General features: G+C 44.1%; 1 protein-coding gene across 1 annotated transcript in view; it reads left to right on the forward strand.

Annotated features, from left to right (window-relative positions):
* The first annotated feature begins 8 nt into the window (after positions 1-8).
* The window catches only part of LOC117513538 (collagen alpha-6(VI) chain-like), a 276666-nt gene continuing 260765 nt past the window's right edge, over positions 9-15909 (forward strand). Inside the window, 1 exon segment of the mRNA XM_034173701.1 lies at positions 9-97. The gene's annotated coding sequence lies outside the window, so the exon portion shown is untranslated.

The raw sequence follows: 15909 nt of genomic DNA on the forward strand, positions 1-15909 counted from the left end.
TACCTCCCGTCACGGACTTCGGGCACAGACGGTCAGGGTGCAGAGGGCACTGACACATGCAGCACGTTTGAGGGCACGGACACCGAGCAACACGTCTGTAAGTGACTCGAACGCTTCTTTACCCTTCTGCATGAATGAAGGGTTTTCTCTTTTGAATTACACTGTTTTAAACTGTTTATGAACCCATTTCAACCTTTGTCTTAAACCGGTTTAACTCTTTAATATCCTCACATTTTCTAACAGGATGTAGTTGATATCAGTATATCACCAAACAGCTGAGGTGACCCGCAAAGGGTCAGAGGTAAAGGTGAAATCAATCATACACAACAAATGTCAGAAAAATGTGTCAAAACTTAACCTTCATAAGTCACAAAAACAAAATGTTTGATTGTTTGCTGCTCTACAGTTTGTTTGTTTTTTAGTTTCTTTCCTTTGGTGTTTTGCTTTTTTATTGGGAATTGAAGCTTGTTCATATTTTGACTTTACATGATCATCTTTAAGGTGTTTATTTTTAAACCTTATGACTTACACTCAGTTGAAATGTGTTTCTTGTCCTATTTCATCATTTATGTATCTTTGTCACCTGCTGACATTAAGTTACTAAATATGTGCCGGTCATTTGCATATTTCAGTGTGTTGATGATGTAAATTTTTGAATACTGTCTTTGACGATATACAATACGTGTTTGCAGACTGTAAATAAGATCCGCTGGGAGCTCCCGGTCTGATCGGAGCTGATCAGGGTCAGCCCAATCCAGGCATATTTATGAATTGATTAGTATTGGATAAATTAACCAAATAAGTGTGCGCACGCGTTGTCTCTTGACTTTGTCATTATGCAGCTGTGGCGCATGTTACAAAAACACAGTGACACTCACGGATCCAAACCTCACGGATTGTTATCAGTGTGCGTCAGTCTCACTCTGTTTCATGAGCACGCAGCTGTGTCACATCACTTCAAATACACACCAAGTCTGTTTCTGATGAACGGCCAGTGTGATATGACCACATTACTTCTTACCACTGAGACAGAACACTGGACCTGCTGTCCAGATGGAAAAGGACTTGACTCGTGTCCATGTTTGCGTGAGTGCAGACAAAGAGAGGGACAAGACCTTTTTTGGTCTAAGTTTACATTTGTTAATTTACAGGCATTAGCAGGTGTGGCATCCAATCAGACGACAGATTAGGATCAGGATGGAAAGGAAACCTCCCTGTAAATGATCCAAAACACTGCACTCAGGAAATCCTGTGCCAAGCATCAAACTTCCTGTTGGTGATTCTTTTTCCCTCCGTTGTCTGACAGACTCCTATTTTATTCATATCACCTCCATTTCCCACAATGCACTTAGAACACTTGATGACCACGCTGCTGCAGGTTCACAACATAATGGCACAGCCAGCTGAAAAAAGTGTGTGTGTGTGTGTGTGTGTGTGTGTGTGTGTGTGTGTGTGTGTGAGGAGCTGTCTGACGTGCTGATTCGCTTTAGATTTTTCTCCTGTTTTGTAAAATCCTGTGTAATGATCTTAAACTTGGTCGTCGTCAATCTGACGTCTGATGAGTCGACTGAGGGTTAAAGTCTTTTTGAGCATCAGAGCTAAACTGAAGCTGAACAGGTGTGACTTTGGTTTTTGTCCGTGCAGATCTGCAGAGACACACCATGATCGCTGCTCTGATTGGCTGCTGACTGATAATGATGTATAATTTCCTGTTTATCTGCCTTTAGGCAGGAATTTTGTGCCAGATAAGGAAGTCTGCTCTTGATTGCTTGCTGTCTGATTGTACTGATGGATAAACACCCACACAGGAAAGAGCAGAGGAAACAAACAAACAAACAAAAACTGGAACAAACAAACAAAAACTGGAGCACAACTCAGCTGAGTCCCAAGGCTCTGTGAGCCTGTGGAGTGTCCCGCCTCCTGGTCTTGGTGTGTCCTCCGCCTGTTTCTGCTTTTACCTTGAATGTTTTCTTCCTGACATTTCTGTGCTTTAGTGTTTGTTAAGGTCTTTCTGGACCTGGTTCTAGATGAGCGGGTTTTCCTGCTGGACCTGACCCTCAGCCAGACATGATGACAATCAGTCTAGTTGCTTGTTTTTCTTACGTCACTCTGCTAATAAATCAAATCAAATCAAATCAGTTTTATTTATATAGCGCCAAATCACAACAAACAGTTGCCCCAAGGCACTTTATATTGTAAGGCAAAAGCCATACAATAATTACAGAAAAACCCCAACGGTCAAAACAACCCCCTATGAGCAAGGACTTGGTGACAGTGGGAAGGAAAAACTCCCTTTTAACAGGAAGAAACCTCCAGCAGAACCAGGCTCAGGGAGGGGCAGTCTTCTGCTGGGACTGGTTGGGGCTGAGGGAGAGAACCAGGAAAAAGACATGCTGTGGAGGGGAGCAGAGATCAATCACTAATGATTAAATGCAGAGTGGTGCATACAGAGCAAAAAGAGAAAGAAACACTCAGTGCATCATGGGAACCCCCCAGCAGTCTAAGTCTATAGCAGCATAACTAAGGGATGGTTCAGGGTCACCTGATCCAGCCCTAACTATAAGCTTTAGCAAAAAGGAAAGTTTTAAGTCTAATCTTAAAAGTAGAGAGGGTGTCTGTCTCCCTGATCTGAATTGGGAGCTGGTTCCACAGGAGAGGAGCCTGAAAGCTGAAGGCTCTGCCTCCCATTCTACTCTTACAAACCCTAGGAACTACAAGTAAGCCTGCAGTCTGAGAGCGAAGCGCTCTATTGGGGTGATATGGTACTATGAGGTCCCTAAGATAAGATGGGACCTGATTATTCAAAACCTTATAAGTAAGAAGAAATGAAATGAACAAATCAACAGAGTGATTCAGGCCACTCAGAACTTTGAGTTTGTGTGATGTCACAAAATGTGAGTTCAAATTATGATTTTACATAAATTAAACTCTGTTGCTGCTGTAACAACTCTGCTGACATCACCATGGTAACGGGACCTGATCCTAAACTGATCTGTGATCGGACACGAACTACTGATGTGTTTCGACAACTTTATCAATAAAACAATAAACTTCAAGCAGAGAAAATGTTTCTAAGGTGTTGCTGGATGATGTTAGCTGGTTTGTTTCTGATCCAGGAGATCTTTTCTTGTCCTGCTGATGTGCCTTTGAGCCAGACGCTGAAGCTGCTGCAGGTATGACAGCACGGTTTGTGTGAAACGCGCACTAACAAGTAGCACTAAGGAGTAGCACTAACGAGACACACTAAGGAGTAGCACAAAGGAGTAGCACTAACAAGTAGCACTAAAGAGTAGCACTAAGGAGTAGCACTAATGAGACGCACTAATAAGTAGCATTAAGGAGTAGCACAAAGGAATAGCACTAACAAGTAGCACTAAAGAATAGCACAAAGGAGTAGCACTAAGGAGTAGCACTAACGAGATGCACTAACAAGTAGCACTAACGAGTAACACTAAGGAGTAGCACTAACGAGATGCACTAACAAGTAGCACTAAAGAGTAGCACAAAGGAGTAGCACTAACGAGACGCACTAAGGAGCAGCAATAACAAGTAGCACTAAAGAGTAGCACAAAGGAGTAGCACTAACAAGACGCACTAAGGAGTAGCACTAACAAGTAGCACTAAAGAGTAGCACAAAGGAATAGCACTAACGAGACACACAAAGGAATAGCACTAACAAGTAACACTAAGGAGTAGCACATAGGAGTAGCACTAACGAGTAGCACTAACAAGTAGCACTAAAGAGTAGCACAAAGGAGTAGCACTAACGAGACGCACTAAGGAGTAGCACTAAAGAGTAGCACAAAGGAATAGCACTAACGAGACACACAAAGGAATAGCACTAACAAGTAACACTAAGGAGTAGCACATAGGAGTAGCACTAATGAGTAGCACTAACAAGTAGCACTAAAGAGTAGCACTAAAGAGTAGCACTAACGAGACGCACTAAGGAGTAGCACTAACAAGTAGCACTAAGGAGTAGCACTAAGGAGTAGCACTAACAAGTAGCACTAAAGAGTAGCACTAACGAGATGCACTAAGGAGTAGCACTAAGGAGTAGCACTAAGGAGTAGCACTAAGGAGTAGCACTAACAAGTAGCATTAACAAGTAGCACTAAGGAGTAGCACTAAGGAGTAGCACTAACAAGTAGCATTAACAAGTAGCATTAAGGAGTAGCACTAACAAGTAGCACTAAGGAGTAGCACTAACAAGTAGCACTAAAGAGTAGCACTAAGGAGTAGTACTAACGAGATTCACTAAGGAGTAGCACAAAGGAGTAGCACTAACAAGTAGCACTAAGGAGAAGCACTAAAGAGTAGCACAAAGGAGCAGCACTAACGAGATGCACTAAGGAGTAACACTAAGGAGTAGCACTAAAGAGTAGCACTAAGGCGTAGCACTAACAAGTAGCACTAAAGCGTAGCACTAAGGAGTAGCACTAAAGAGTAGCACTAAGGAGTAGCACTAACAAGTAGCATTAACAAGTAGCACTAAGGAGTAGCACTAACAAGTAGCACTAAAGAGTAGCACTAAGGAGTAGCACTAAAGAGTAGCACTAACAAGTATCATTAACAAGTAGCTCTAAGGAGTAGCACTAAAGAGTAGCACTAACAAGTAGCACTAAGGAGTAGCACTAACAAGTAGCACTAACAAGTAGCACTAAGGAGAAGCACTAAAGAGTAGCACAAAGGAGCAGCACTAACGAGATGCACTAAGGAGTAGCGCTAAGGAGTAGCACTAAGGAGTAGCACTAACGAGTAGCACTAAGGAGTAGCACTAAAGAGTAGCACTAACAAGTAGCACTAAAGAGTAGCACTAAGGAGTAGCACTAAAGAGTAGCACTAACAAGTATCATTAACAAGTAGCTCTAAGGAGTAGCACTAAAGAGTAGCACTAACAAGTAGCACTAAGGAGTAGCACTAACAAGTAGCACTAACAAGTAGCACTAAGGAGAAGCACTAAAGAGTAGCACAAAGGAGCAGCACTAACGAGATGCACTAAGGAGTAGCGCTAAGGAGTAGCACTAAGGAGTAGCACTAACGAGTAGCACTAAGGAGTAGCACTAAAGAGTAGCACTAACAAGTAGCACTAACAAGTAGCACTAAGGAGTAGCACTAACAAGTAGCACTAACAAGTAGCACTAAGATGTAGCACTAAAGAGTAGCACTAACAAGTAGCACAAAGGAATAGCACTAACGAGACACACAAAGGAATAGCACTAACAAGTAACACTAAGGAGTAGCACATAGGAGTAGCACTAACGAGTAGCACTAACAAGTAGCACTAAAGAGTAGCACAAAGGAGTAGCACTAACGAGACACACTAAGGAGTAGCACTAACAAGTAGCACTAAAGAGTAGCACAAAGGAATAGCAGAAACGAGACACACAAAGGAATAGCACTAACAAGTAACACTAAGGAGTAGCACATAGGAGTAGCACTAATGAGTAGCACTAACAAGTAGCACTAAAGAGTAGCACTAAAGAGTAGCACTAACGAGACGCACTAAGGAGTAGCACTAACAAGTAGCACTAAGGAGTAGCACTAAGGAGTAGCACTAACAAGTAGCACTAAAGAGTAGCACTAACGAGATGCACTAAGGAGTAGCACTAAGGAGTAGCACTAAGGAGTAGCACTAACAAGTAGCATTAACAAGTAGCACTAAGGAGTAGCACTAAGGAGTAGCACTAACAAGTAGCATTAACAAGTAGCATTAAGGAGTAGCACTAACAAGTAGCATTAACAAGTAGCACTAAGGAGTAGCACTAACAAATAGCACTAAAGAGTAGCACTAAGGAGTAGTACTAACGAGATGCACTAAGGAGTAGCACAAAGGAGTAGCACTAACAAGTAGCACTAAGGAGAAGCACTAAAGAGTAGCACAAAGGAGCAGCACTAACGAGATGCACTAAGGAGTAACACTAAGGAGTAGCACTAAAGAGTAGCACTAAGGCGTAGCAATAACAAGTAGCACTAAAGCGTAGCACTAAGGAGTAGCACTAAAGAGTAGCACTAAGGAGTAGCACTAACAAGTAGCATTAACAAGTAGCACTAAGGAGTAGCACTAACAAGTAGCACTAAAGAGTAGCACTAAGGAGTAGCACTAAAGAGTAGCACTAACAAGTATCATTAACAAGTAGCTCTAAGGAGTAGCACTAAAGAATAGCACTAACAAGTAGCATTAACAAGTAGCACTAAGGAGTAGCACTAACAAGTAGCACTAACAAGTAGCACTAAGGAGAAGCACTAAAGAGTAGCACAAAAGAGCAGCACTAACGAGATGCACTAAGGAGTAGCGCTAAGGAGTAGCACTAAGGAGTAGCACTAAAGAGTAGCACTAAGGAGTAGCACTAAAGAGTAGCACTAACAAGTAGCACTAACAAGTAGCACTAAGATGTAGCACTAAAGAGTAGCACTAACAAGTAGCACTAAGGAGTAGCACTAACAAGTAGCACTAAAGAGTAGCACTAAGGAGTAGCACTAAAGAGTAGCACTAACAAGTAGCATTAACAAGTAGCACTAAGGAGTAGCACTAAGAAGTAGCACTAAAGAGTAGCACTAAGATGTAGCACTAAAGACTAGCATTAACAAGTAGCACTAAGGAGTCGCACTAACAAGTAGCACTAAGGAGTAGCACTAACAAGTAGCACTAAAGAGTAGCACTAAGGAGTAGCACTAAAGAGTAGCACTAAAGAGTAGCACTAAGGAGTAGCACTAAAGAGTAGCACTAACAAGTAGCACTAAGGAGTAGCACTAAGAAGTAGCACTAAAGAGTAGCACTAAAAAGTAGCACTAAAGAGTAGCACTAACAAGTAGCACTAAGGAGTAGCACTAACAAGTAGCACTAAAGAGTAGCACTAAGGAATAGCACTAAAGAGTAGCACTAACAAGTAGCATTAACAAGTAGCACTAAGGAGTAGCACTAAGAAGTAGCACTAAAGAGTAGCACTAAGATGTAGCACTAAAGACTAGCATTAACAAGTAGCACTAAGGAGTCGCACTAACAAGTAGCACTAAGGAGTAGCACTAACAAGTAGCACTAAAGAGTAGCACTAAGGAGTAGCACTAAAGAGTAGCACTAAAGAGTAGCACTAAGGAGTAGCACTAAAGAGTAGCACTAACAAGTAGCACTAAGGAGTAGCACTAAGAAGTAGCACTAAAGAGTAGCACTAAAAAGTAGCACTAAAGAGTAGCACTAACAAGTAGCACTAAGGAGTAGCACTAACAAGTAGCACTAAAGAGTAGCACTAAGGAGTAGCACTAACAAGTAGCACTAAAGAGTAGCAATAAGATGTAGCACTAAAGAGTAGCATTAACAAGTAGCACTAAGGAGTCGCACTAACAAGTAGCACTAAGGAGTAGCACTAACAAGTAGCACTAAGGAGTAGCACTAAGGAGTAGCACTAAAGAGTAGCACTAAGGAGTAGGACTAAAGAGTAGCACTAACAAGTAGCACTAAAGAGTAGCACTAAGATGTAGCACTGAAGAGTAGCACTAACAAGTAGCACTAAGGACTAGCACTAACAAGTAGCACTAAAGAGTAGCACAAAGGAGTAGCACTAAGGAGTAGCACTAATGAGATGCACTAAGAGTAGCACTAACAAGTAGCACTAACAAGTAGCACTAAAGAGTAGCACTAAGGAGTCGCACTCAAGAGTAGCACTAACAAGTAGCATTAACAAGTAGCACTAAGGAGTAGCACTAACAAGTAGCACTAATGAGTAGCACTAACGAGACACACTAAGGAGTAGCACTAACAAGTAGCACTAAGGAGTAGCACTAAGGAGTAGCACTAACAATTAGCACTAAGGAGTAGCACTAAGGAGTAGCACTAACGAGACGCACTAAGGAGTAGCACTAACAAGTAGCACGAAGGAGTAGCACTAACAAGTAGCACTAAGGAGTAGCACAAAGGAGTAGCACTAACAAGTAGCACTAAAGAGTAGCACTAAGGAGTAGCACTAATGAGACGCACTAATAAGTAGCACTAAGGAGTAGCACAATGGAATAGCACTAACAAGTAGCACTAAAGAATAGCACAATGGAGTAGCACTAAGGAGTAGCACTAACGAGATGCACTAACAAGTAGCACTAACGAGTAACACTAAGGAGTAGCACTAATGAGATGCACTAACAAGTAGCACTAAAGAGTAGCACAAAGGAGTAGCACTAACAAGACGCACTAAGGAGCAGCAATAACAAGTAGCACTAAAGAGTAGCACAAAGGAGTAGCACTAATGAGACGCACTAAGGAGTAGCACTAAGAAGTAGCACTAAAGAGTAGCACAAAGGAATAGCACTAACAAGACACACAAAGGAATAGCACTAACAAGTAACACTAAGGAGTAGCACATAGGAGTAGCACTAACAAGTAGCACTAAAGAGTAGCACAAAGGAGTAGCACTAACGAGACGCACTAAGGAGTAGCACTAACAAGTAGCACTAAAGAGTAGCACTAACGAGACGCACTAAGGAGTAGCACTAACAAGTAGCACTAAGGAGTAGCACTAAGGAGTAGCACTAACAAGTAACACTAAAGAGTAGCACTAACGAGATGCACTAAGGAGTAGCACTAAGGAGTAGCACTAAGGAGTAGCACTAACAAGTAGCATTAACAAGTAGCACGAAGGAGTAGCACTAACAAGTAGCATTAACAAGTAGCACTAAGGAGTAGCACTAACAAGTAGCACTAAAGAGTAGCACTAACGAGTAGCACTAAAGAGTAGCACTAAGGAGTAGCACTAAGAAGTAGCACTAAAGAGTAGCACTAACAAGTAGCACTAAGGAGTAGCACTAACAAGTAGCACTAAGGAGTAGCACTAAGGAGTAGCACTAAAGAGTAGCACTAAGGAGTAGCACTAAGAGTAGCACTAACAAGTAGCACTAAGGAGTACCACTAACAAGTAGCACTAAAGAGTAGCACTAAGGAGTAGCACTAAAGAGTAGCACTAAAGAGTAGCACTAAGGAGTAGCACTAAAGAGTAGCACTAAAGAGTAGCACTAAGGAGTAGCACTAAAGAGTAGCACTAACAAGTAGCACTAAGGAGCAGCACTAACAAGTAGCACTAAAGAGTAACACTAAGGAGTAGCACTAAAGAGTAGTACTAACAAGTAGCATTAACAAGTAGCACTAAGGAGTAGCACTAACAAGTAGCACTAAGGAGTAGCACTAACGAGACGCACTAAGGAGTAGCACTAAGGAGTAGCACTAACGAGACGCACTAAGGAGTAGCACTAACAAGTAGCACTAAGGAGTAGCAGTATGGAGTAGCACTAACAAGTAGCACTAAAGAGTAGCACTAACGAGACGCACTAAGGAGTAGCACTAACAAGTAGCACTAAAGAGTAGCACTAAGGAGTAGCACTAACAAGTAGCACTAAAGAGTAGCACTAACGAGATGCACTAAGGAGTAGCACTAAGGAGTAGCACTAACAAGTAGCATTAACAAGTAGCACTAAGGAGTAGCACTAAGGAGTAGCACTAACAAGTAGCATTAACAAGTAGCACTAAGGAGTAGCACTAATGAGTAGCACTAAAGAGTAGCACTAAGGAGTACCACTAAAGAGTAGCACTAACAAGTAGCATTAACAAGTAGCACTAAGGAGTAGCACTAACAAGTAGCACTAAAGAGTACCACAAAGGAGTAGTACTAAGGAGTAGCACTAACATGTAGCACTAAAGAGTAGCACTAAGGAGTAGCACTAAGAAGTAGCACTAAAGAGTAGCACTAACAAGTAGCACTAAGGAGTAGCACTAACAAGTAGCACTAAAGAGTAGCACTAAGGAGTAACACTAAAGAGTAGCACTAACAAGTAGCATTAACAAGTAGCACTAAGGAGTAGCACTAACAAGTAGCACTAAGGAGTAGCACTAAGGAGTAGCACTAACAAGTAGCACTAAGGAGTAGCACTAACGAGACGCACTAAGGAGTAGCACTAACAAGTAGCACGAAGGAGTAGCACTAACAAGTAGCACTAAAGAGTAGCACTAAGGAGTAGCATTAACAAGTAGCACTAAAGAGTAGCACTAAGGAGTAGCACTAATGAGACGCACTAATAAGTAGCACTAAGGAGTAGCACAAAGGAATAGCACTAACAAGTAGCACTAAAGAATAGCACAAAGGAGTACCACTAAGGAGTAGCACTAACAAGTAGCACTAAGGAGTAGCACTAAGGAGTAGCGCTAACAATTAGCACTAAGGAGTAGCACTAAGGAGTAGCACTAACGAGACGCACTAAGGAGTAGCACTAACAAGTAGCACGAAGGAGTAGCACTAACAAGTAGCACTAAGGAGTAGCACAAAGGAGTAGCACTAACAAGTAGCACTAAAGAGTAGCACTAAGGAGTAGCACTAATGAGACGCACTAATAAGTAGCACTAAGGAGTAGCACAATGGAATAGCACTAACAAGTAGCACTAAAGAATAGCACAATGGAGTAGCACTAAGGAGTAGCACTAACGAGATGCACTAACAAGTAGCACTAACGAGTAACACTAAGGAGTAGCACTAATGAGATGCACTAACAAGTAGCACTAAAGAATAGCACAAAGGAGTAGCACTAACAAGACGCACTAAGGAGCAGCAATAACAAGTAGCACTAAATAGTAGCACAAAGGAGTAGCACTAATGAGACGCACTAAGGAGTAGCACTAACAAGTAGCACTAAAGAGTAGCACAAAGGAATAGCACTAACAAGACACACAAAGGAATAGCACTAACAAGTAACACTAAGGAGTAGCACATAGGAGTAGCATTAACGAGTAGCACTAACAAGTAGCACTAAAGAGTAGCACAAAGGAGTAGCACTAACGAGACGCACTAAGGAGTAGCACTAACAAGTAGCACTAAAGAGTAGCACTAACGAGACGCACTAAGGAGTAGCACTAAGGAGTAGCACTAAGAAGCAGCATTAACAAGTAGCACTAAGGAGTAGCACTAACAAGTAGCATTAACAAGTAGCACTAAGGAGTAGCACTAACGAGTAGCACTAAAGAGTAGCACTAAGGAGTAGCACTAAAGAGTAGCACTAACAAGTAGCATTAACAAGTAGCACTAAGGAGTAGCACTAACAAGTAGCACTAAAGAGTAGCACTAAGGAGTAGCACTAAGAAGTAGCACTAAAGAGTAGCACTAACAAGTAGCACTAAGGAGTAGCACTAAGGAGTAGCACTAAAGAGTAGCACTAAGGAGTAGCACTAAGAGTAGCACTAACAAGTAGCACTAAGGAGTACCACTAACAAGTAGCACTAAAGAGTAGCACTAAGGAGTAGCACTAAAGAGTAGCACTAAGGAGTAGCACTAACAAGTAGCACTAAGGAGTAGCACTAAGGAGTAGCACTAACGAGACGCACTAAGGAGTAGCACTAACAAGTAGCACGAAGGAGTAGCACTAGCAAGTAGCACTAAAGAGTAGCACTAAGGAGTAGCATTAACAAGTAGCACTAAAGAGTAGCACTAACAAGTAGCACTAAGGAGTAGCACTAACAAGTAGCACTAAAGAGTAGCACTAAGGAGTAGCACTAAAGAGTAGCACTAACAAGTAGCATTTAACAAGTAGCACTAAGGAGTAGCACTAACAAGTAGCACTAATGAGACACGCTAAGGAGTAGCACTAACAAGTAGCACTAAGGAGTAGCACTAAGGAGTGAAATGGCAGCAGATTCAGTAACTTTTAAAGTTCCTGAAGTTGTTTTTGGAACAAATATCAGGCGGTTTGTGTTTCTGGAGGAAGGTAAGTCCTCTCTGGGTCCTGAGGGCCGGTAGTCCTTATCCCAGGACTCTGGAGTGTGAAGTGGACCACAGACTCCCTCAGATGGGACCCCGGTCCATCACAGGTTACGCCCCCAGCCGAGGCCGGGCCTGTTCACAGCGGGGTGGACTGAGACCGTGCAGGTGAAGTTTCTTATTAAAGAACACAGACCTGGTGACCAGGAATCAAACCCAGGTCCAACTCCTGTGGTAGAGGAAGCTCAGAAATACAGGAAGCCTGTTTGTGACTATCAGGACGTCGTGATAATGGAGTTATTTACACTGGGTCAGTCTCAGCATTTAGCGGCTAATGAGGCGTCGCCCCTCAGCAGACAAAAACAAAAACACGGACATGAAATTCCAGTCAAGCTGTTTTCATTCTGAGCTGGCACCGGGGTCCCGTGGATCCTGAAAAATGCCGAAAACTCACTGAACTTGTTCATCTAAAAATAAGGCCTTAACTGGTATTAAAATGCCAAATCAGTCTTTCAAGTCTTAAAGATGCCAAAACATGGGAAATAAGAATTTATTCATATTTTCTTCCACCATTGCAACTTAATAATGTCATAAATGACATAAATGACAGTATCTATTAATTCATTCATTTTTTGTAATTCATTGAAAGCCTCTGGTAAGCCTAACCCCAGGCTTATGAGAGACTCATTGACAACAGCGTTTTAAGGTTTAGAAGTGTTTATTTCAGACTCATTTTTACAGAATATATGAGGAAAAAGTGATAAAAGAGTTATAGAAAAATGAGCTGTTTAGGAGCATTTTCTGTCATCTTGGTTCATTTTGTTTGAGCGAGCAGCCAGCTGAGGTCTAACCTCACCAACCCACAGAGCAAGCAGACAGGCGACAGTGGTCAGGAAAAACTCCCTCTGATGATTTGAGGAAGAAACCTCAAGCAGACCAGACTCAGAGGGGTGACCCCCTGCTTGGGCCATGATACCAAGAAGGTTAACAGTACAGACCACAGCAACAATTGATGAGAGTCCATGCAGGCATCCAGTCCACCATCAGGGGATGTGGGGGAGGCATCGAGGGACTCAGTGGGTCTGTTCGTGCAGCAGAGTCTGTTCCACATCCGTTTCAGAAATCATCCAATCCAGCAGGTGGATCCAGCTGCATCTCAGACAGAGAGAGAAGCAAACTTAATGCTAACACACAAGCCTAGGCTAAACGTTAGCTGGTCAAATTGATGTCGATGTCTCACTGGACCAAGGACCATCATTTGACTCAGTATTTGCATAAAATAGATATCTGGTCTGTTCTGGTCCCGCCTTGCTGGTGGCAGAGTGACCACTGTCTCTTACCACTGCAAAATGCCCACTCTGATTGAAAATGAACGGCTGGATGTTTGCTCGCTGCATGTTCTCTGCCCACTTGTAGCTAATGTGACTGGAGGGTAGTGGCACACAAAGAGTGGTGATGGTAGAACCAGCAAATGCCTTGTCTTGTTCGCTCCGAACAGAAACACTTCCAGCTCGTTCCATGTGATTCATGTGACGACACGTCGAAGTGTAACTTTAATGAAAACTGGTTTTTCAGGAACGATTTTGCAAAGTGGCTTAAACCAGGAGCCGTGTCCAACATGACAATCAATATTTGTATAAATTTAGTCCTGACCCTCAGCTCTTTGCAGGTTTTTCATACTCGTATTTGGTGATTGTAATGTTGACCTGTCTCTATCGTGCTTTAAGCTGTCGGAGCCCTGGAGCAGCACAATGTAACAGAATCTAACCGTTAAAAATCTGAAGTGTTCTGGTTTCAGCGTTTGTTTTCCTTTGAAGACTTCTGGTCCAGTAAAGTCCAGACTGTGTTCTGGGGTGTCTCTCATCTGTTTATGACAGACACACTTCAACATCTGTCCTTTTTCTTTTGACATCTGGTTAGCAGCAGTAGCGTTCCTGTGATTGACCCCATCAGCTGCTTTGAGGACATTTAGTTGACCTCATTTCATGGGACACTTACTCACAAAGCAAAGACAAACAGAAACACTGCAGAACAACAAACAACATCACATAAATCAAACATCAGTACACGAGAAGAAACTCTCACGTGTGTCTGCATTCATGTGGACAATTGTGACAGCAAAGACTCAGGTTCACAGGGTCCAAACAGAACCAGTGTGTTGTGTGGGCCGCTGAAGAGGAGGTACTGCTGGCACACCACCACCAGAGGGCGCCCTGCCTGGAGTGCGGGCTCCAGGCACCAGAGGGCGCTGCCGCCTCACAGGAGCAGCCGGGGTGACAGCTGTCACTTATCACCTACGACAGCTGTCACCAATCATCTGATCTGCAGTGGTATATCAGCAAGACGACATCTCCACCTCTTTGCCGAGATATCGCTCTACCAAGGAGGTAAAGTACTCAGCCGACTGTGTTGTCTTTCTGACATTAATACTTTGTTACCTTGTGCGTTGGATAGCAGACATTTCTTCCGACGAGAGGTGGAGGTGGTTTTCCCACCATACGTGTTGCTGGGTGCAAACGCACCCACATTTAACTGTTTTTGTTCCTCGCCAGCAGTACCAGATCCGACAAGCGGAGGCAGTGGCCACCTGGGAGTTCGGGACTTGGCGGCTCCAGTATTCCCGGGGCTCGGTGGCAGAGGAAATCGTGTGGTTCCGGTTCTGCTTTGGACAGACGTCTCTTATCTTCGAGCCTGCCCACGTGACACATTTTGTGAACTGACTTCTTTGTCTATTATTGTAATCTGCTGTGTTTGTTGTGCTTATTCACAACAGTAAAGTGTTGTTATTTGACTTCCTCCATTGTCCGTTCATTTGCGCCCCCTGTTGTGGGTCCGTGTTCCTACACTTTCACAACAGGATATCTCGGCCATCGTCATGGACCCCAAGGGGCGTCAACCGGCTGTTGAACGGCCAATGGAAGAGCAGGGCGCACAGGCGTCTGCAGGAGGAATGATCGGTGAGTTGCAGCGAATCCTCACCGCTTTTACGGCTCGGTTGGATCTAATGACCGAGCAGAACGTCCTCCTTAACCGCAGGGTGGAGGCTCTCGCCGCGCAGGTGGAAGCGCACCCTCAGGGCGCTGCTGTGGCTCCCCCTCCTGTCGATCCTGTGCGCAACAGTGACGTTCCACAGGTCGTTCAACGACCCCTCCCACCTTCCCCTGAAGCATACATAAGCCCTCCAGAGCCGTACGGGGGTTGTGTGGAGACGTGCGCGGACTTTCTTATGCAGTGTTCGCTCGTCTTCGCACAACGTCCCGTCATGTACGCGACTGATGCTAGTAAGATAGCTTATGTGATTAATCTGCTTTGCGGTGAGGCACGCGCTTGGGCTACAGCGCTCTGGGAGCAAAATTCATGGCTCCTTCTGACATATGATGGGTTTGTGAGGGAGTTCAGAACAGTGTTCCATCACCCAAATAGAGGAGAGACCGCTTCAGCCGTGCTGCTGTCAATGAGACAGGGGCGCCGGAGCGCAGCTACTTATGCAGTCGACTTCCGCATCGCGGCTGCGAGGTCCGGCTGGAATAGCACTGCCCTCCGTGCCGCCTTCGTAAACGGACTGTCATTGGTCCTGAAGGAGCACCTGGTGGCCAAGGACGAACCGCGGGATTTAGACGGGCTTATTGATCTCGTTATACGATTAGACAATCGGTTAGAAGAACGCCGTCGGGAACGAGACGAAGGGCGTGGCCGGGCACGCGCCGTCCCTCTCCCTTCCGGTTCCGACCGAGTTCCGCCCTCCCCACGCTCCACGGCCTCTATGCTCCGTGTGGTTACAGCTCCCCCTGCTGATGAAGCTATGGACACGAGCAGGGCCACATTTAGGCCACCAGATAGACAGAGGAGGCTGGTCCGCGGAGCGTGCTTTGTTTGTGGCTCAATAGAGCATCAAGTGAGGGACTGCCCCGAGCGGTTAAAACACCAACGCCCGCCCCTAGAAACCGGGCTAGGGGTGGGCCAAGACATTCACGTGGGACATACCCATATTGCCACACGACTCCCAGTTACAATCCTTTATGAGGATTTAACCCTGCAGGCCCCAGCACTGGTGGACACAGGCTCTGAAGGGAATCTGCTAGACAGCAGATGGGCCAGGGAGGCAGGGCTCCCTCTGGTGGCGCTTACTTCACCTGTGCAGGTGCGGGCACTAGATGGCTCCCTACTCCCTCTAATCACACAT

This window comes from Thalassophryne amazonica, chromosome 7, assembly GCF_902500255.1.
Source record: "Thalassophryne amazonica chromosome 7, fThaAma1.1, whole genome shotgun sequence".
In the NCBI taxonomy this organism is placed as follows: domain Eukaryota; kingdom Metazoa; phylum Chordata; class Actinopteri; order Batrachoidiformes; family Batrachoididae; genus Thalassophryne; species Thalassophryne amazonica.